The sequence below is a fragment of the Physella acuta genome, unplaced genomic scaffold, assembly GCF_028476545.2.
Source record: "Physella acuta isolate Inbredline_101_S28 unplaced genomic scaffold, ASM2847654v3 ptg000783l, whole genome shotgun sequence".
NCBI classification, from domain to species: Eukaryota; Metazoa; Mollusca; class Gastropoda; family Physidae; genus Physella; species Physella acuta.
Window position 1 is genome coordinate 415,365 of NW_026732301.1, and position 23,050 is coordinate 438,414.

At 33.4% G+C, this 23,050-nt stretch overlaps 1 pseudogene; it reads right to left on the minus strand.

Annotated features, from left to right (window-relative positions):
- Positions 1 to 3,108: 3,108 nt before the first annotated feature.
- LOC131950881 (uncharacterized) lies at positions 3,109 to 3,196 on the minus strand (annotated as a pseudogene).
- Between the last annotated feature and the right edge of the window lie 19,854 nt (positions 3,197 to 23,050).

A 23,050-nucleotide genomic window follows, 5' to 3' on the forward strand; every position in this document is an offset into this window, starting at 1 on the left:
AAACTATATAAGTTATATATGGGGAATTTTGGGGCACATAAACTTGTAATAGTAAAATGGGGAATGTGAAGTAATTAGTAAAATGTATCTATTGTTAACAGAGATAGTTGAATAGAAGACTTTACATTGTGAAATGGTCAGTCTATTGGTGTTACCAATTAATGGAATCATCACTGGGGTTGACTTTAACACTGACGATTTAGTCAATACTAAAGATATATATTTTTTAATCTAGGGATAAGCAACTTCTGCCTTTGTTGTGGTCATTGTTGATACTTGCTTCCTCCTCCCTTAAAATGATATCACACCTCACTTTATTAAACCCGTTCCTCAAAATTACATTAAACAACTGTTTATTGTGGGGTTTTTTTCCCCTTAAATCTTAAATATGCTCGACTTTCTTAATAATGCAAAATAAAAGTTAAAATTAATTTTCTAGTTTTTACTGCAAAAAAACATTTTTGTTTTTTATTCTCTCCATCGTCACCAAATCCTCCTCTTCTACCCCCTCCCCTCTCCAGATATGTCGTCATGTTTAGACGATCCCTTATATATCTGGTACTCTGTTATAAGCGAAAGATGCATATGGTTCAACACATTATGCGCTCTATTTTTAATAGTGAAGCCAAGCATTACACATTACCAAGAAAGGGATGGCAATGTACATAATGCTTGGTAATTTGAAGAACATTTTCTATTCTAAAATCAAATGGGAAATAAACATGTATTTTTATTTGAAGCGAGTAATGATTTTTTTTTTTTTTTTTTTTTGAAGCGAGTAATTTTTTTTTTTTTTTTTTTTTTTTTTCTTTTTTTATGATAATAGTCTAAAACATTATTTGGCTATGCAACGTTGTTTAAATGTTATCTTCGTTTGTATTTCAAATGAGTAACACACAATGCTGTTACGTTTCCGTTTGCAATAACAGTAATATTTCAAACAAAAAACAAACGCACATCTACGATTTTTTTCAATCAAATTTGAGACACTTTATGTAAGTTTTTTTTATAATTTCACACATAGGTTTGATTTATATTTTTTGTTTAAAGTTGATTTACTAAAAAGGTTTACATTAATAGGCAATTACTTCCCTTGTATAATAACCAAATAAGAAAAAAAATATTAATAAATACTTTTCAGCATCGGAAAAATGAAAAACAATTTTAATGCACCATTGTATCGAATCCTATGGATACATTTAACATTAACTAATAAAGAAATTATATTACCATGAGTAATACGTAGGCATCACAAAAAGATATGGTCAAATGTAGCTCAATTTAAAGTTGTGCGTGTGTTCAATATGACAGGCATTATGAATATATATGTATATATATATATATATATATATATATATATATATATATATATATATATATATATATATATATATATATATATATATATATATATATATATTGGGATAGCGGACATCCTTGTCTAAATGACTTTTTTATTTGTATAGATTTGGTGACTGCATTGTTGTTGTTCAAAAGTTAACTTTGAGCTTCTGTGTAGATGAAGTTGATCCATGTTTTAAAATAGGGTCATAGATTGTATGCATTTATTGTTTTCATTAACCATGTGTGATCGACTCTATCAAAGGCTTTTTGTTGGTCTATGCTAAGGATTGCCAGTTGCGTGTTCTTCTGTATACTGTAAAATACTATGTCTCTTATAAGATGTGTGTGATTTTGTATGTTCCTGCCTGGTATACTGTATTGTTGGTCTCTATGAATTATCCTGTCTATGAAGGGTTCTATTTTCCTTACTAGTGCTTTGGTCAAGATTTTGTAGTCACTGTTCAGTAGGGATATGTGCCTGTAGCTCTGGATTTTTGTTCTGTCTGTGTCATGTTTGAGGATTAGAGTGATGTACGCTCTGTTAAAATCTGTTGCGCTTAAACCTCTGTCTTTTAGGGCCGCGTGAAGTATCGGGGTAATATCGTTTTTAAAAGTTTGATTTTAATTTATTTTTTTTTGCCGTTTGGCGTTTAATAGTCTTCCTTCCACACAGTTCACTCCTGTATAGCCAGGAACAAGCTGTGTGGACAGGTTTCATGAACATGATAAAATAGATACAATACATAGCATTGCATAAAGAGAAAAATGTACAGTGTAATTTTCTTGGTTTTCCTTCTGTTTTCTTGGTTCCATTTTTCCATGTTCCTTGATTTCTTGTTTTTCATTTCCTGTTTCTTTAATATAACATAGAGTACATGACAAAACATGATCGTTTCTCGGAGTTCTTGGCCTTTTTTCTTGCGCATATAACTATCTTGATTAGGTTGTGGTTGAATCTTGGTTGGTATATGTAGTTCGAGAGTATCAATGAGGGATGTTCCGTTGATGAGGGGATGAGTTTGGTGACGTGGCATTGATGGTAGAGCTGAATCGATGAGGTATGGTGCATTGGTGAAAGGGCGAGTCTCGTGTATTGTCGTTGATAATAGAGATGTTCGATGGGGTGGAGCTTGGAGAGAGTAGTTGAGTTGGGGGTCCTTGTGTTAAGAGTGAAGTTGTGTCGTAGTCTAGTAAATGAGGTGGGCGAAGTGGCATTGAAGAGTGAAGTTTTTCTGATATTGCTGAGTCGAGAGTTGTAGATGTGAAGAGTTTGAACTTGGTCCGGTAGTTGAAATGGGTAGAGTGAAATTGTTGACGAGTGTTTTTTTTTGGGTGAGTTGAGTTGGTTTTGAGAGATGGTTGGTTCATTCGCTGGTAATTGACGGAAGCCTCCCATCTAAGATTTCTCCTAGGTGGGTGTCGTCAGAGTGTTAGTGAGTTTGTTGATAGCGAGGTGTTTGTGTTTAGCGTAGTTGATCTTTGAGAGATGATGGGTTCGATTTGCTGGCAATTGTGACGGACCTCCCACCTAAGATTTCTCCTAGGTGGGTGTCGTCAGGCTGAAAAATAGAGGATTGAAAGTTAGCCACTCGTACATTTGAAGCCACCCAATACAAGTACTGGGTGACTCATCTCGAGGGCATGTGCACTTCGAGGGATGTGTGGGAGCAAACCCACAGCGATCGTTGGCGAGATTTGCAATTGATTGCTTGATGAGTTGAGTAGGTCGATTGATTGCCTCTCGCTCCCGGCAGCCAGCCCTAAAAAGGGTTGACCAATCAAATGGCTAAGATCCATGTAGATCCATAACATATACTACACTTTGATCTTAGCCAAAAGGCCGAGAAGCGATCAGTTTGATTTTTAAAAAAAAAATCATTAAAGCGATGTGAAAGCGATGAGAAAGATGAACCAGCAAGCAAATTTATTTTAACGTCATTGTAATTGTTCTTTGTGTTTAATACACAACGCTACAGGATGTTTTTTTTTAATACATAGATTATTTAAATAAAATTCAAAAAATTATTAACATTTTATTTACTATTTTTTTTTAAATATAAAATATCTACGTATAATTTTGTTATGCTTTATCTATGGTATTTGAATTGTTTTCGTTTCATTGAATGTAGTTAGTTTTTCAAATAAATAGTTAGTTATTTCCCTTGGAAACTGTATACATAATATTGAAAATTATTGTTCATACTTATCTGCCTTGGTAAACTAAAAAAATAAATAAATAAAACAATACACCATATACCAATAAATATGTACAATGTAAAATAGAAAATGTGTAATCATGTAAGATACGTATTTTTTTTACGTTAGAAGCGGGTCAGATGTCGCTAAAAATAAAGTTGTGTGTGAGTTCAATATGGTAGACATTATGTTAATACAATCCTTAATCAGTTATTGAAACTGTCATTTAAAGCAGACAACACAATGGTCGGAGTAGTCGAGTGATTGAATGCAGCATTTCATTTCTCGGCCAAAGATCAAAGTGATCTATTTGTTATCGGTTCTGTACGGAGGTCTTAGCTGTGGCCGCAGTTTTTTCCTCACATTAGTCAGGTACCCATCTGAGCTGGGTGGACTTAAGGACCTCCTAAAGATTCAACTTCGGGATCCGAACTCAAGACTTTTAGGTTAACAATTGTGAGATATAAAGGTGTATGGAAAGCAATCATGTTATTTATTGTATGTCCATATCATGTCATATTCTGTGTACACAGATTTAAAGCATTCAGCCAAGATGCATGGATATTTCGTATATGTTTTGTACTACTTCTTTGATATTTACTTATGTTACTATGTATTTAGAATATGTGTACAGTTAAAGTATGATATATAACTAGTTAAAACAATTCATCAAATACATTTTAACCTTATGATTATATTTTATTATAGAGTTTATTCCATAAGTGGTGAGGTGTAAACTGTTATGTAATGCCTGATCTGTATCTGATGTGCACGCCTCTGCTTTAAAATATTATGAGCGAAAAGATTAATCTCAGGCTGTTAAATTGTGACATAAGTGAATGAGAAATGGAATGTCTTCTAACTCTGTTGAAAAGAACAGAGATAAGTTTTAACTAATGTTATGCTAACCGAAAGATCGTTTTTTGTTGTACTTAAGTCAAGCTACTTGTATAGATGGAGAGTGGAGAAGGGTGGGGGTGGGGTAGTTATATATAGTTATCAGGTTATTGCATGTTGTGTGTTGTGAATATTGAGCCGTGCTTAAACTCGACAAAACGATTAAAATGACTCGACTACACAATGTATCTATGTCATGTCATATCGAATCATCGTATACAAAATGCACGGTATTCACAATTCAAGATATATCAAGCACATAGTACATCCAACACACGACATACCCAACTCACGACATTTCCAAAAGCGGATATACCAAACTTACATTATACAAAACCCACGATATTTTCCTGATGTCATACAATCAACAATTATATTCACAAATTACTAGCAGCGTGTGAGTGTGTGTCGCTATTAAACTACACTACTATGTCTCGATGAGGTGCATTAGGTCTATAACATCATCATCTACCCCGGGGAAGTTAAAAAAAAACAGACACAATTTATCAACGAATTATAAAAACACTTGCCCGAATAACATTTGACTACGTTCAAATCTAACGTTTGTATTGCACAGAGCAATTCTAGCCTAGATCATGTCAAGTTCTAGCATGTTAAAATACAAAGCCAAACAAGTAGCAAGATTGTATCTAAATTAAGATTAAGATTCTAAAACAGTTAAGTTAGGAAAGGAAACTCAATTGTTTTAGAATCATAATATTGATTTAAATGGAACCTTGATACTTAATTGGCTATGTATTTTAATATTCTAGAGCTTGAAATGATCTAGAAATAATATGTAATGTATTAAAGACGTATAGTAATCGTAAAAAACATTGAATGTGACGTCGTTTATGGACAATACATTATACAACTTGTACGAGAAACAGAAACATTGGTCAGGAACACGAGAAACTACATACCTGTATGAATATTAATAATTTAATGCACCGTACAAGTACCGGACATAATAATGTAAAATTTATAATTTATAAATTAAATCGGGGTGTTGGCAGGTGGGGGTATATAATGCCATTATCCTTGATAATGTAATTACAATTTTAATTTTTTTTTTAAATTGAAACTGCAAAATTGTGTTAGGGTGTCATAATATGTATACATATGTTCGGCTATGCTATGTACGGCCTACATAACATTTAATATTGTTTGTTTTGGTGTTAATATATGTATGATTTTGTTACTGTCTAATTGTTTGCATATGTATAACCAACCTAACAATGATCTTAAAAGTTTAACATAAGAGTTTACATTGAGACATTGTCAAATTGACATAGACTGTTGAATAGAAGACTTTGCATTGAAACATTGTCACATTGACAGAGAAAGTAAATAGAAGACTTTACATTGAGACATGCTCACCCTGACATAGACAGTAAATAGAAGACTTTACATTGTGAAATTGTCACTCTGTTGGCGTTTCCAATGAATACAGTTGACTTTAACATTGACGATTAAACCAATAGTAAAGACGTTTTAAAAATCTGAGGATAAGCAACTTATGCCTTTGTTGTGGTCATGGTCAATACTTGATTTCTCCTACCCTAAAATGATAGCACACTTCATTTTACCAAACACCTCACTCAAAATTACATTATACAGCCGTTTATTTTATGTTGTTTTGTTTTCAATGTTTTTTCTTTGTAAATCTTAATTAAGCTCGATTTTCTTGACAATGCAAAATAAATGTTAAAACTCATTTTCTAGTTTTTACTGCAAAAACGTGTATTTTCCGTTTTTCTCCATCGCCACCAAACCCTCGTCTTCTAACCCTCCCCTCTTCAGATATGTTGTTATGTATAGAGGATCTCTTTTATAGCTGGTACTCTGTTGTAAGCGAAAAATGATATGCATACAGTTCAACACATTATGAGTTATACTGGTAATAGTGAAGCAATACAATACACATTACCATGAAAAAGGATGGCAATGTACATAATTCTTGATTTTTGTTTGTATTAAATTCAAATATAAAATAAATATGGATTATCTTAAAATGAATAGGGTAATTACATCAAGCAAAAGAAAACCAGTCGCAACATTGAGAAAGCGATATCTTCGCTTGTCTTTCAAAATAGTTTAAAACATAGCTACTGTGTTCATTTTTGCAAATACAGTAATAGTTCAACATAAAACAATGAAGCATCTATAGCTTTAAGATCTTTTTAAAAAAATTTAAATATTGTTGGTATGTAATATTTCAAACATGTATTAATTTGACTGATTTTTAAAAATATTTTATTTCTTTAATAAAAGGGTATATTAAATAGGTAATTAATTCCCTTGCACAATATCCAAAGAAGAAAAAAAAAATATTGGTAAATAATTTTTTGCTTCGAAAAAAAAAACATTTTAAAAATATGGGCAACATTGTAACGAATCTAATGGATACATTTAAAATTAACTAAAATAGAAAATATGTAACCATATAAGATACGTAGATGTCACTTTTGGAGATGGACAAATGTAGCGCAATTTAAAGTTGTCTGTGTGTGTTCAATATGGCATCCATTATGTTGATACAATCATTACTTAAGTTATTGAAACTGTCATTTAAAGTAGTGGTCGGAGTAGTCGAGTGACTGATTGCACCGAATCTCTTCTCTGTATTTCGAATAAGATCAAAGTGTTCTATCTGTTAAGGATTATGTACAGAGGTCTTAGCTGTAGCTTCAGTTTTTCCTAATGTTAATCAGGTTCCCATCTGAGCTGGTTTTAAATAAGGACGTACTACAGACTCGAATCGGGGATCCGAACGATGGCTAGATATAAAGGTCTAAATATGTCTACATTATTTGTGTTATGTTATTACTAACTACAATGGTAGGTGTATCGAAAGCAGCAAATCGTTCTATTCTCACTTTTCGTCCAATCATTTCCAGTTCTTCGTACACATATTTCAAGTCTTCAGCCAAGATGAATGGCTAGTTTGTATTGTATATTTTTATTTACACTATATTAATTATAATACTTTTCTAAGTCACATTATGTTAAACGAAATTATGTGTATAAGCAGTCATTTGAAAATAGTTATATTGTGTTCAGTAAGTAGGGGAGGACGATAATACTTTCTTGAGTTTCGTGGTATTTCCAGATTAATTTCCCATTGACTAAAGATGGTAGTTTATGGCGAAAACACGTTATTTTAGTTGACATCAAAAAGGGGTTAGACTCGAAAACAAAAAAAAAAGGTTGCTGTCTGTTCTAAAAGTAAGTTCCAATGATAGTAACTTATCTGAATCAAATGTTACAAGAGGCAGCACGTGAAATGTGTGAGTCGCTATTGAGTTCGTTCATCACTTCCCCCTTCTGTTGACACACGGCTCTCCCTATGATGCAGGAATGTAAACAACAACACCATGTCTTTCAGTTAGCATAAACTTTTTTAATTCTTATTTCTTGTTTGTAGAATTCAGTTGACCGATCAGTTAGTTGTATCTTTTACTTCAAGGTGACGGAATGCTACAGTTACAAAAGAACATATGTTTGCGAATATTGTTTTTTTTTTAATTGACAATATATTATTATGATAAACGTTGGTTTTAATTGTATTAAACATAAAACATTCAAGAGGAAAAAAATCAAAACAGCAGATGTCTCTAAAAACGAATAGCATAAAATTAAAGTTTATATAGTCTAATGTTAACCGTGTTATTAAAAAGGCAATGAAACACCATACTTTTGGGTACGTTTCCTTTTCTTCAAACTGTATGTTAAATTTATCAAAAAAAAAAAAACAAAAAAAAAAACAAAGTAAAACAAGTTTTTTACAGAAATCTCAATGGCCAACATTCCAATGTTTTTGCTGGTTACAAATTATTTAAGCAGAGCAATAAAAAACTTAAATATTAATGTATCTATATATATAAAGCAAAGTTGTCGGGTGCCCGATAGGGCACTTCCCGGCGCCGCAGGCGCGTCAAATTTGGCACGATGGTGCCTTGGGGCGATAGAACACGAGGGCCGGTGACGGTTGGCCGAAAAGTCTACGGAGAGGGGGTCAAAACTGACCTCGACTGACCGGCGCCTTATATGGGCTATATTACGAAAAAAAATTTCCTCCGACGACCCCCCTTGATATTTTGTGAGGTGGTAGGAGAACGTCTTGGGGTGTCACAAAAAACTCGCCATGTCCGGGAAAAATCGGGAAATGGGTCAAAACTGACGAGTCGTATTTACCTATATAATCTTTGTATTTTACGGGAAAAACAGAGGGTCATTTCAAAACGGATTTTAGGGCACTTACCCTCTTTACATCTGGCTAATGTTTGGCATGTTTATAGGTAAATGGTTTGACCTTTAGGGAAATCTGTCGGTTTGACTCATAGCCCTCGACGAGGGCTAAAATTTGACCGCGAGTGAAATTCTCTTTATATGAGCTATATTACGAAAAAAAATTTCCTCCGACGACCCCCCTTGATATTTTGTGAGGTGGTAGGAGAACGCCTTGGGGTGTCACAAAAAACTCGGCATATCTGGGAAAACTTCGTAAAGGGGTCAAAACTGACCAGTCGTATTTCCCTATATAATCTTTGTATTTTATGGGAAAAACAGAGGGTCATTTCAACGCAGACTTTAGGGTACTTAAACTCAGTATATCTGGCTAATTTTTGGCATACATTTAGGTAAATGGCTTGACCTTTAGGGAAAACTGTCGGTTTGACTCAAAGCCCTCGACGAGGGCTAAAATGTGACCGCGAGTGAAATTCTCTTGATATGAGCTCTATTACGAAAAACATTTTCCTCCGACGACCCCCCTTGATATTTTGTGAGGTGGTAGACGAACGCCTAGGGGTGTCACAAAAAACTCGGCATATCTGGGAAAACTTCGTAAAGCGGTCAAAACTGACCAGTTGTATTTCCCTATATAATCTCTGTATTTTATGGGAAAAACAGAGGGTCATTTCAACGCAGACTTTAGGGTACTTAAACTCAGTATATCTGGCTAATTTTTTGCATGCTCCTAGGTCAATGGCTTGACATTTAGGGAAAACTGTCGGTTACACTCAAAGCCCTCGACGAGGGCTAAAAAGTGACCGCGAGTGAAATTCTCTTTATATGAGCTCTATTACGAAAAAAAATTTCCTCCGACGACCCCCCTTGATATTTTGTGAGGTGGTAGAAGAACGCCTAGGGGTGTCACAAAAAACTCGGCATATCTGGGAAAACTTCGTAAAGCGGTCAAAACTGACCAGTTGTATTTCCCTATATAATCTTTGTATTTTATGGGAAAAACAGAGGGTCATTTCAACGCAGACTTTAGGGTACTTAAGCTCAGTATATCTGGCTATTTTTTTGCATGCTCCTAGGTCAATGGCTTGACATTTAGGGAAAACTGTCGGTTACACTCAAAGCCCTCGACGAGGGTTAAAAAGTGACCGCGAGTGAAATTCTCTTTATATGAGCTCTATTACGAAAAAAAATTTCCTCCGACGACCCCCTTTGATATTTTGTGAGGTGGTAGAAAAACGCCTAGGGGTGTCAAAAAAAACTCGGCATATCTGGAAAAACTTCGTAAAGCGGTCAAAACTGACCAGTTGTATTTCCCTATATAATCTTTGTATTTTATGGGAAAAACAGAGGGTCATTTCAACGCAGACTTTAGGGTACTTAAACTCAGTATATCTGGCTAATTTTTGGCATACATTTAGGTAAATGGCTTGACCTTTAGGGAAAACTGTCGGTTTGACTCAAAGCCCTCGACGAGGGCTAAAATGTGACCGCGAGTGAAATTCTCTTTATATGAGCTATATTACGAAAAAAAATTTCCTCCGACGACCCCCCTTGATATTTTGTGAGGTGGTAGAAGAACACCTAGGGGTGTCACAAAAAACTCGGCATATCTGGAAAAACTTCGTAAAGCGGTCAAAACTGACCAGTTGTATTTCCCTATATAATCTTTGTATTTTATGGGAAGAACAGAGGGTCATTTTAACGCAGACTTTAGGGTACTTAAGCTCAGTATATCTGGCTAATTTTTTGCATGCTCCTAGGTCAATGGCTTGACATTTAGGGAAAACTGTCGGTTACATTCAAAGCCCTCGACGAGGGTTAAAAAGTGACCGCGAGTGAAATTCTCTTGATATGAGCTCTATTACGAAAAACATTTTCCTCCGACGTACCCCCTTGATATTTTGTGAGGTGGTAGACGAACGCCTAGGGGTGTCACAAAAAACTCGGCATATCTGGGAAAACTTCGTAAAGCGGTCAAAACTGACCAGTTGTATTTCCCTATATAATCTCTGTATTTTATGGGAAAAACAGAGGGTCATTTCAACGCAGACTTTAGGGTACTTAAGCTCAGTATATCTGGCTAATTTTTTGCATGCTCCTAGGTCAATGGCTTGACATTTAGGGAAAACTGTCGGTTACACTCAAAGCCCTCGACGAGGGTTAAAAAGTGACCGCGAGTGAAATTCTCTTTATATGAGCTCTATTACGAAAAAAAATTTCCTCCGACGACCCCCCTTGAAATTTTGTGAGGTGGTAGAAGAACGCCTAGGGGTGTCACAAAAAACTCGGCATATCTGGGAAAACTTCGTAAAGCGGTCAAAACTGACCAGTTGTATTTCCCTATATAATCTTTGTATTTTATGGGAAAAACAGAGGGTCATTTCAACGCAGACTTTAGGGTACTTAAGCTCAGTATATCTGGCTAATTTTTTGCATGCTCCTAGGTCAATGGCTTGACATTTAGGGAAAACTGTCGGTTACACTCAAAGCCCTCGACGAGGGCTAAAAAGTGACCGCGAGTGAAATTCTCTTTATATGAGCTCTATTACGAAAAAAATTTCCTCCGACGACCCCCCTTGATATTTTGTGAGGTGGTAGAAGAACACCTAGGGGTGTCAAAAAAAACTCGGCATATCTGGGAAAACTTCGTAAAGCGGTCAAAACTGACCAGTTGTATTTCCCTATATAATCTATGTATTTTATGGGAAAAACAGAGGGTCATTTCAACGCAGACTTTAGGGTACTTAAGCTCAGTATATCTGGCTAATTTTTTGCATGCTTCTAGGTCAATGGCTTGACATTTAGGGAAAACTGTCGGTTACACTCAAAGCCCTCGACGAGGGCTAAAAAGTGACCGCGAGTGAAATTCTCTTTATATGAGCTCTATTACGAAAAAAAATTTCCTCCGACGACCCCCCTTGATATTTTGTGAGGTGGTAGAAGAACACCTAGGGGTGTCACAAAAAACTCGGCATATCTGGGAAAACTTCGTAAAAGGGTCAAAACTGACCCGTCGTATTTCCCTATATAATTTTTGTATTTTATGGGAAAAACAGGGACATTTAAACACAATTTTTAGGTTACTTAACGTCTGTACATCATGCTAAGTTTTTGCATACACTACTATAGATGACTAGGCCTTATGGAAAAACTGTTGGTCAGACTCAAAGCCCTCGACGAGGGCTAAAAGATTATCTTGAGTGAATTTCTCCTTATATGAGATATATATATATATATAAATAAATTAACGAACGATCCCCTTAATATTATGTGACGTCGTAGACCGACCCTGGAGGGTAACAAAAAAACTCTATTCCCGTCGGAAACAGCCATTATAGTCGTTAAATATGTTCATATAAGGTAATTTCTTATATAAGCAAACAATATAAGTAAACAATGACATTCGTCATACGTTCATTTTTCAAGGGAGGTAACGTTTTTAAAATTATTAGTTTTTCAAATAATTGTTTACTATTTTAAACAGAAACAGAAAATGACGAAGTATAGCATTTGTTTTGATACAAAATTAAGTTGTTAATCCAGTTACGTATCATAATTAAATAAATTAATTAATTTTAAAAGGCAATGTGACATAAATTATGAGATATACTATTCATGGAACCTGTGTAGATCTAATTCCATTTTAGTTATAGATTGCGCACTTTCCATTATTACTCTTAGAACGGAATTTTAAAAACAAACACAATATTTTCTAAAGTTAGCATTACTGTTTAAATTTAAGCACTCCACACCCAATCCATCGCAAAATAATTAAGTATTCAAATTCTCAAATGTTTTTTAAAAACCTAAGCGAAGCTAGGCAGTATGCCTAGTATTAGATAAGTGACAATGAGTATATTATATTACCGCTTATTACATGTGACATGTAAGTAGACAATTTGTGTTTATGTAGAAACAGGACTTTGATAAAAATGTGTTGTACTGTTATATTTGTTTTATTTATATTGACCTATTTTGCTTTAGAATTACTGTAATACAATAATGACATGTAGTCCTATACCTATATTTTTTAACTTTGTAATTGGGTTTGATTCTTGATGTTTCTAATGTTTTTTTTTTGTTATATTTTTAAAATTAAATCTGTAATGTTTTACTTGCTTATATTATAAAGTGGGTTGGTAAAGCTTTGTTTTGGTAATGTATAGGCCTATATGTTAATAAGCGCTGTCCTAATGGCTGCACTACAATTTGTATATATGTCCAGCTTCTGTGTAATTGTGTCCGTCAGTTTTACCTCTACGTTTCCTAGAATGTTTGATTTCTCGGCATTGATTTAGACACCACTACCTATCCCGTATTCTGTAAATATCTCTACTACTATCTTAATTTATTAATTTATCTTTGTTATTTTAAAATATTAATCACTATAAAGGTCACTTAAAAACATTGTTTGAATAGACTTTTTCGTATGTTTTTTAAAAAAGTAAACACATCCAATAAAATTTTAATATAAACAGCAACAAACCAAAAAAGCAATAAAATTAAAAAAATTAAAAAATTAAAAAAAGCAATGCGAAAATTTACCGAAACATTCATATTTTCTTATACTGTGTTATTTTGTATACGTGCTCGCTTGTTTGTTTAATAATAATTTATTTACACGGCTGATGGTATAAAATTGTAATAGTAAAATGAGGAATATGAAGTAATTAGTGAAATATATCTATTGTTAACAAACCCCTCCCTCAAAATTACATTACACAATTGTTTATTTTGGGGTTTTTAATGTTTTTTCTTCTTAAATCTTAAATATACTCGACTTTCTTAACAATGCAAGATAAAAGTTATAATTCATTTTCTAGTTTTTACTGCAAAGAACGTTGTTGTCTTTTGTTTTCTCTATACCGTCACCAAACCTTCCTCTTCTAACCCCTCCCATCTACAGATATGTCGTCATGTTTAGACGATCCCTTTTATATCTGGTACTCTGTTGTAAACGAAAAATGCATATGGTTCAACACATTTTGCGCTCTACTTTTAATAGTGAAGCCAAACATTACACATTACCAAGAAAGGATGGCAGTGTACATACTTCTTGGTAATTCGAAGACACATTTCTTTTCTAACATCAATTGGGAAATAAACATGTATTTTTTTTTTGCCTCAGACACGTGATTTATAGCGTCAGTTGTGTGTTCGCTTTAGTATTACAGTTTTCAGCATCGGCTTCTGAGGACTGATACAGATTTACAATAGTAATATTTCTTTCTAACTTGTAGCCTACTTTCATTCATTTAAGATGGTTTACTTATACATAGATCTAATACAAAACGTCTAAATATAAAAAAAAAATAAAAATAAATAAAAAACAACCTGAAAATGCAAATGTGTAATTAAATGATGATTCAAGGGATTTTTTTTTTCCCTCGGCGTGGTGGGTGAGGGGGCGGGTTGGGGGGTAGAATTTGGGTTTTTAAGTAGAGCTGAAATAAATTTGTGATTACAGAGAATTAAAATAATACAAATTTCAAGCAATCAGAAAAGTTATGTTATTACAACGAGACACATCAAAGCAAACATTCTTCCCTTTCAAACATCTATATCAATACAGTCCTCAAACAATTGCTTTTTTTTTTTTTAATCAATTCTTTTAAACATTTAAATCAGTAATAATAATTTGTTTGATAGTTTTACACAGCATCAAAGATATGAACTTTAATTGCGTATAAAATAATCAAAGAGAGAAAATAAAATGGCATAAGACGAGCCTAAAAAAAGGAAACATTGCTTCCAAACATTGTATAATCGTTATCTTCGCTTGTCTTTAAAACGAGTTAAACACAATTCTGTTGCGTCAATGTTTGCAATAACAGTAATATTTCAAACATGAACAAACGTGCATCTAGGATTTTTTAAAACCATATTTGCGACACTTTAGTTACATTTTTTGTCTAATTTTACAAATAGGTTTGTTTTGTTTCCTTTTTTTTAAAGTTGATTTACCAAAAAGGTTTATATTAATAGATAATAACCTCCCTTGTATAATAACCAAATAAGAAAAAAAATATTTTAAAAAATATATGCGACATTGTACCGAATCATATTGATACATTTAACGTTAACTAATAAAGAAATTATATTACCATGTGTGATACGTAGGCGTCACTAAAAGACATGGTCAAATGTAGCTCAATTTATAGTTGTGCGTGTGTTAAATTTAAATATGGCAGGTATTATGTAAATTGATACTATCACCAATCAAGTAAATGAAACTGTCATTTAAATTAGTGGCCGGAGTAGTCGAGTGACTGATTGCACCGATTCTCTTCTCGACATTTTCACTAAGATCAAAGTGTTCTATCTGTTATGGGTTATGTACGCAGTCAGGTAACCCATCTAAGTTGGGTGGACTTAAGGACGTTCTAAAAACTCGACTCCGGGACCCGAAATTAAGACATTCAGATGACCAATCGTGAGATATAAAGGTCTTAAATATATGTTGTATGTAAAATGTTATGTTAAAGACTAGATACTAGACTTGACTTTAGTGTCATGCTTACACACAGTTTGATAGTAAATGACATATTTATTCTTACAATTTGAAACGCTAGCTGATTGGTTAATTGCCGCGTTTATTCTCGAAAAAAAAACTATCTAAGTTAAATTATTAGATATTTCGAACGCCAATAATATTAGTAAAATAGATCGTAACTAATTACGTATAGAACAACTTAATATACAATATAGCAACACTTAATAATACATTGCTACCAATGTAACCTGTGTTTCTTCCAGACTTTTTTCTCCAGGGGGGGGGGGGTAGACTTTTGTCGGGGGGGGGGGGGCAGAAACTTCCCAGAGAGATGTCTGAAAGAAACCCTGAATGTAACGACACCATCAAACATAAATTAAACGATACTTTGTACACGTGTTTTTTATTTACTTTAAAATACTTATAATGTTTTCTTACAAATTAAATAGTGTAATATTTTAAGAAAAAAAATAGTTCGCAATAAAACAATTAAAGAAGTATTTATTAATATTTTATTTATATACTCCCTGGTTTATTGTCACGTAGTTACCTACGTTGTTACTGCTTTTATTGTGTAGGTTATTTAATAAGGTTAGCAAAGAAAATGCGTCATCTGCCCTGAGATATTACGGTACGGTAAATCGTAATTACTTGTTTAATACTTTTTTTCATTGTTAAAATAAAATCATGTCTCAACTAATGTGTATGTAACTTTATAATACACATTTAGATTACCAAAATTAAACAGCTGGTGGGTTACCAGCAATACTGTCATTATTCAAAATAAAATATTGTGTTTCACTGTGGGTTATGTATGATAATCTGTGTGTGACTTGTAATCTACTGTGAGTGAATATCTCAATGTGATAAATGATTTAAGTTGTCTCAATTAAAGAAGAAAGAACACGAGGGAAAGCAATGGATCGATCAATTTCAATTCCCTTACTAAATTTCTTCTAAGCCGACACAAATATAACTCACCAAGTAATAAAGGAAACAGTTCAGTTGTTGTTTTATTGCTAGATATTTTTAAATTAGGATGTAATGTAAGGTGAATTTTTGAGTATGTCGTGTGATTGATTACATGGCAATTGTGTAATTAAAGTCAAACGTTATAAAATTAGGAGATCAGTGTTTACGTAACGACAACTTACGTTTCATAACACATTTTATTGTAATGCTATTTTTTTTATTGTTTCCAAAAGTAAAAAGTGTAACAACATGCACATTAATGTTGCTCTAACTTATTGCATCGGTTTAAAAAAAATGTGTATATTATGTCCTCCGTGTGGACATATATTTAGTTTTATACAAACTGAAAACAAAATATTTGAAGTTAACTTTGAGACACCAACGGCAAGAATTGTTGAACCAGATCTTTAGTGTTGTTGAGTTCGTCATCACGTGGTCGTGTCGTAGTCATTAGGCTACGTAACCAATTATTACCACTTTAATTACAATTCATTAAGTGGGACCTAGTGACAAATTTTCAGGATCAGTCTGGGATTTCCGAATAAATGTTGTGTAAGTTATATTGAAGTTTTCATGAAACTGATCAAAAGGGAATATTAGTTCGAAGGTGCTAAAGCAACTGGCGGGGAAGGTGGGGGGGGGGGGAGGGTCTATGTCAGGGGTCGGCAACCTTTTGAAGCGGAAGAGCCAAAAGTTACAATTTTCAAAATTTCCCTGGTTTTGAAGAGCCACTAACATTTTTTTTATTTCAAATATATTATTTTTTTATTAAGATTATTAGTATTTGTGCAAGGAGCTGAAGAGCCGCATCTTGACATCAAAAGAGCCGCATGCGGCTCGCGAGCCGCAGGTTGCCGACCCCTGGTCTATGTCGATAGTAAATTTTTTATATAATTAATAAAAAGCTGGACACAAAAAATTACGGACCCCCTCCCTCCCCCCCTCCTCCCACTCATCACACACCGTCACAAAAAATTACGGACCCCCTCCCTCCCCCCTACGAGTGCGACGTCAATTATGGACGACCCCTTAGTCTTGTTCAGCAATGTAAGTGTTGCAATGCATTTTTTTTCAATCTAGTTCTGAAAGAAAGTTTAAGCAGGGGAAGTAATTAAAACATATTTAATTAACAAAGCAAATGTATACAATTTGAAAACAATTAAATAAAACACACCTATGATTTTACTTGTAGAAACATAAACAACTTATATTAAAATTGTTAAATCGAAAAAAAAATAATAGACTGCTTCATTTATATTTTAAAATTTCTATGTCATTAAAATATAAACACTTTCACGATGTGTGTTAAATATTTTAAACACAAGTTATGACGTCGTTTGAAGAATAACTAATACACACGTGAATTTGGGCTAATTCAAGCTTTTGGTGTTCAAAATTATGTTAAAAAATTTGATGTTGATGTACTTGTTTTAATTGCAAATAAAAGTTTTAAAAAAAAAATTGAACCAGAAAAAAGTCAGTAAATGTTGTTTTGAACGTTGAAAAATATTTTTCCAAAAAAAAAAAAAAAAAAAAAATGTGAATTAGAAAAAAATCCTTACTATTGACACAATCTCTACCCCTTCCTCCTCCCCCACTCAAGTTTCATTTCGGCACCTTGGGAATAATGTTACTGTCAGATCAGTTTCATAAGCATTTATTCGGAAATCCTAGACTGAGCCTAAAAATACCCACAAAAGGACTTGTAAGTTCTCGTTTTCTCTCACTTAACTTCAGGTCTCGTTAGCCAGGGAGATATAACATTTTTACAACAAAATTAATTGTTGTGAACGGAATTCCAATAGATAAAAAAAAATAGCAGACAATGGGTAGGTAGGTCTTTTTTTGTATATAGGACATTATATACACACTAATTTGAAACCGACACAATAGTTAGAGCAACAAAGAACTAAGTGCATGCTGTTACACTTTTTTACTTTTGGAAACAATAAAAACGTATTTAGCATTTTAATAAAATGTATAATGAAACATGAGTTATTATTACATACACAAAGATCTCCTAATTTTATAACGTTTGACTTTACTTAAATTTTTTTCACATGTAAGCAATCACACTACATTGTATTTTAAAAATATGTAGCAATACAACGACAACTCATTGTTTCCTTTATTACTTGGTGAGTTTACATTTGTGTCGGCTTAGAAGAAATTAAGTAAGGGAATTGAGTGTAATTAAGTAAATCATCATAGGTTGGCGAGGTCGAGTCGGTCAAGCTCATGGTTGCTAAACCCAAAAGTCTCGAGTTCAAACCCTCGGCAGATGAGGCTTGTTAGCTGGGGACTCCACTCTTCTAGGAGAGACAACTCCACAATCAAACAACTGCTGCCTTGTAGTTTGTTCTTGGTTGGACAAAGGCTATGGAAACAAATCCAAAAGAATAGTAGGCTGAAATCTGGGTCAATTGCCTGAATGGTGCATAACAATTGACATATACATAATTATAATGGAGGGGATCCCTTCCAAGAATGAGGAAGAAGAAGTAGTAAATCAGCGTAGAGAGAGAGAGAGAGAGAGATCTTTATTTTATGCTTTACTTAAGTAGCCGCTTGAGTCTAGCTAGGCCACTGGGTCTTGCAGCATCACGCCAAACAATATTGTACTTGTTAGAATTTGTAGAATACGACGCTCGACAAATCCGAACAAATGTGTTTTATTTCAGCCTACACAGTATGAACGAAATCGTAGTACTGCAATATTTAAGACTAGAAGTCTAACTATCATTTGCTTTGTATCCCTTTACATAAATGATGTTAAGGTTTATTTAATTATTTATATCACTATTTATATCAAAGACTGTATCCTCAATATCACATTGACAATAGCACACAACACTGACCATAGCACACAAAGCTTAATATTGGTATGTCTATCACTCTGATTTATTTATTGTACCTAATGCTTTATAAGATGAGTTTTTAGTCATGCAACTCTATTGTAAATAAAAACATGTAAATTACTAAAAAATTCATTAAAAAAAACGTTTAATAACAAGCTTGTATGTAAAAATGCACTAAAAAGTAGAAAATAAATTATAAACTACTATTTAAATTTCTAAAAAGAAAAGCGTGGGTCTCTTCTTAAATATTAGTAAAGGTATCCAATAGATACTAAAGTGGCCCACGCTTTTCTTTATAGTAATTTATAGTAAGCTATGTAAAGCACAAAAAAAAGAAACTAGACGGAGTTGTAAAACCTTGTCTACTATTAAAGTTAATAATGTATTTTTTTTATAATATACTATGTGTAACGTTTAGCTGTATTCCATGCCATAAGCCCCGTGCATACAATTTGTCAAATAGTCGTCAGATCTCATTATGACGTGTGGTCATTACAGTTGCTGCTACTTGCTATGGAAGTTTTAATGTTACTTTATTCGGTAAAATTATCGTCTCTATCACTAACAGGCGAAACGCTTTTGTTTTAGTAAATTAGTATTTAACAGCGACCTCCCATTGACATGATGTAAGGCGAAAGTGGAGATGTATGGACAGTATTTCTTCCAGACTTTTTTCTACAGAAGGGGGGGGGGGGACTTGATTTTTCGGGGGGGGGGGGGGGGGATAGGGGCTGGTAAAAATATGTATTTTCTATATAAATTCGCCCCCCCCCCCCGGAAGTATATTGGAAAATATACCATCTAAGCATAGTATGATTATATAGAGTTAGCCGCCATCTGCGTCTACTTATCGTAAAAACCGATTTCCATTAGGTGCAACGACCAGTCTCACAAAGAAACAAAACGAAAGTACCTAACACTCGCAGCTTTTCTACTATTTTATGTATGAGTCATTTTGTATAACTATGCATATATGTATAACTATGCATATAATTTGAAATGTATTCAATGCAGATTTAAAAATCTAATTGCTCTCTGTTAATAAGTTAATTAATAAGTTAATTTTCAAGGGGGGGGGGATGGGGGCTGGTAAAAATATGTATTTTCTATATAAATTCGCCCCCCCCCCCCCCCGGAAGTGATGCCTGGAAGAAACGTTATGTATGGACGGGGGGTGGGGGATACTAAAAATCCAAAATTGCCTGGAAGTCATAAATTGATGAACCCTTATTTAGTAACGCTATGCAATAAAGAACTATTTGTGTTTATACAAAAATGACATTTTAACAATGTAGTCCATTTCATGTTTTTGTCATCCAAATGTAGACAAGACTAGCCCGGCAATATAGAGTTAGCTGCCATCTGCGTCTACTTATCGTAAAAACCGATTTGCATTAGGTGCAATGACCAGTTTCACAAAGAAACAAAAAGAAAATACCTAAGACTCGCAGCTTTTCTACTATTTTATGTATGAGTCATTTTGTATAACTATGCATATAATTTGAAATGTATTCAATGCAGATTTAAAAAAAAACAACTCAATACGCCCCCCTTCAGCTCAGTTTTTGCTGTCATTTGACTCTACTTGCTCTGTTAATAAGTTAATTAAAAACTTAAATGAATTTTTCTTTTTTTGTTTTATTGTTTTAAAAATATGCGGCGATAGCTCAATTTGTTTATTGGCTGGAGGCAGATCATTATTAGAACGAAGTATTTCGAGAGTTGTTGGATTTAGAAATAAAAACATCACTGCTTTATCTGGTTACGATTACATAAATAATATAATACGTACATAAAAAATGGCCCATTAACTTTTCTGTTCAATAAATGAAAAAAAAAATTCAATCAACTATTTATATAATTTTATTTTTCTATTAAAGTATTTTAAACCGACTTGTATTTCTAACTATTTAAGCAATTTATTTAAAGTTCCCTCCCTTGCTAAACTTAAAACATGAATCGGAATATACATAACACAAATTGCATGAAGCTTGGTTGAATATAATTGTCGGACGTTTTTTTATAAAGGGGTCATCCATAAATGACGTCACCCTTTTTTTACGATTTTTAACTTCCCCATCCCCTCCGTCACACATCGTCACAAAAAGTTCAACGTAGTTCACGAGATGTATTTTTTGTTGCTGATGACTGGAAGATTGTGGTGATCTATTTTATTAATTAATTGCTAATTATTGTACTAACGATGTATCGTAAAAAAGATTGATTAGAACGTCAGTTTTGCTGTGTGTTATGTGTTATATATTTTGCATAAAGACCAACAAAATTTCAATAAACAAAATTCACTTGTTATTTTTTTTTTTTTTTTTTTTTTTTTTTTTTTTTTTTTTTTTTGTTGAGTTTATAAAAAAAAAAACAAATGCTAGACTTTTTGTTTTAAATGGAGCGACACAACATATTTTAAATTTTTTAATTTTAATTTATTTTTTATTTTAACATTTTTTTTCAAACCTTTCGTTTTTTTTCCATTTTTGATGTTCGAAATCATGTAAAAAATTTGATGTAAAGTTTCGCTTTTAAGCCTGCCGATCTATGGGGCAAGTGTAGTAGAGTTCACTTGTTTCTGTGAATATTGATCGAGAACTTCACGGATAATAGCAATATTGATTACCTACTTATTCAAATCTCTTTTAAAAGAGTAAGCAAATTCGATACAGTTTTTCATAATTAAAAAAAAAAAGTAGAAACACATAAAGCACACATTCATATTTTCATATATGTTATTTTGTAGTAAAGTTTTTTTGTCCGACATTATTGTCCATTTAATATTGTTTGTTTTTTTAAAATGTAAATTCATTTAAATAACTATTGATATAAACGCTATTAGAATTGTTTCCCTTATAATAGTGGGATTTAAAAATGGGAAGTAACAAGTAAACAGTAAATTTATAGTAACGAAAACAATAAATACATTTAAAAAAATAACATTCCTAGCTACAATGTAGATAACCCTATATTATAATGTAGTATTAACACAACTGTAATATTTTCATTTGTATTAACTTTGAGTTGTGAGTAGGTTATGCATGTGCTTAATTTAAAATATGTTCGAAGTTAAACAGACACAATGTGACAAAGTAGCAGAGAGGGATACTGTTTAGAGTCGAAATATCAAAGTGTGGTATGACTGTATGGCTTCTGTTTACACTATACACAAACATGCTACAAGCCATTGCACAGATTATTTTCACAACACTTCTACATAGAAACCAAGCTGGCATGGTATTAATCGCGAACGTTTTATTTAAATCTCGAATGTATTCAAATCCCAGTTGTAATTTTACCCGGGTTTAGCAAGATGATCTCTTTAGATGTGGTGTCAAACACAACCACTCAAACGACTGTCAGGTCTCCATAAAGAAGTAGCTGCTGTTTTTGTTACTGTAAACAGTCCGACCAGTTCCACGTTTAACACAGACAAAATGCGATGAAGTAGTCGAGAGGTTGATTTCTTTAGTCAAACATCAAACGTGTGATATTGTTGTATGGGATCTGCTTACACTATAACCAAAAACGTTTCTAGAAAAAAACATAAACATTCTTGTTTCAATTACATGTCTTCAATAAACATATCAGAACTGCACGACCACAGACCACTGGTCAAACCAATGCAACCAACGACACGTTAACACACCTCAACAGACAACTTGAGACTCAGTCCGATCAGGTACGTGTAAACTGTACCTACGGCAATGTATCGATACCAAGCTGACATGCTATAGATTGATTTAGTTTTATTTAAATCGTGAATCGAAAAGCATTAGTCGATTCGAAATAAATCTTAAACGAATGTAGAAGAATCAGACTGAAATCATCTACACGTATGAGCTTCAAATAGATGACAGATGTACAATCATATGCAGTTAACTTAAATAATGAAACTAGCGACAACTGGCCATATGCCAGTGCTATAAGGACAACTCTACATATAAAGGGTTTTGTAGACACATACGTTATGTTAGGATAGGCAAGTGTCGCATCTCGTGGGTCATGTAGAGGGGGTGGAAGGAGGCGTTGTAAC